The following is an 803-nucleotide window of genomic DNA, read 5'->3' as shown; positions in this document are numbered from 1 at the left end:
CCCAACGTTTCAACATAGTAAAGAGGAAGCTGCTCTCACAGCTTGAGATAGACCAACTCCACATTACATCCCAGACTCAAGAAGACCTGGAAGAACAAGTGGATGTTCCTGGGATCTGTTGGAGCCACTCACTAGCTTTAGGAGTCGAGCCGAGTGCTCTCCCACCTGGGACCATTTGGCTCACTTTCACATCCTCTCTAGTTCCTCTTTCAGGCCTGGTACTCTCAGCTTCTCATTTCCTTCCTTCTGATGTTGCTGTCACTTGGCACTGCTATATCTATCACCCACCGTCTTTCCGGTCTTGTCTATTACACGATGTTGGTTGATTGGCCAGTACTGCCGTCGTCTGGATCTGAAGTCCCACAGAATCTTAGCCTGCTATTCTCCACAACCTCTGTGGATCTCCATCGGTCTTGGAGGTGTAGCCATACGCTGTGCAGTGCTCTGTACACAATGCCAGCCACATGGTTGTGCCGTTCAGTGTATGCTGTTCCGCTGCATCTTACATCCTGCACTATGTGTTAGACTGTCGCGAGGCTCTCTGCACAGTCTGCACCTTGGGTCCTCTCTAGTGTGTAGACCCTGCTCAATGATCTGGTGCTCAGTGCCCGTTCTGTGCTGCTATGATCAGTGCCTCAGTGCTGTCTTTTAGTCCAGCCACTGGTAGATTTCCCAATGTCAGCCACTCAGCTATCTGTCGTGTTACGTCCATGCAGGTCTTGTCTTGCCATGCACTTCTTCTGCTTGGTCTTCTCCCATGTCTGCTGCTCCGCCGGCATTCTCTCAGGCAGCTTTTCTTTGAC

The sequence above is a fragment of the Chelonoidis abingdonii genome, chromosome 5, assembly GCF_003597395.2.
Source record: "Chelonoidis abingdonii isolate Lonesome George chromosome 5, CheloAbing_2.0, whole genome shotgun sequence".
Taxonomy (NCBI): Eukaryota; Metazoa; Chordata; order Testudines; family Testudinidae; genus Chelonoidis; species Chelonoidis abingdonii.
Note: the sequence above shows the minus strand (reverse complement) of the source record.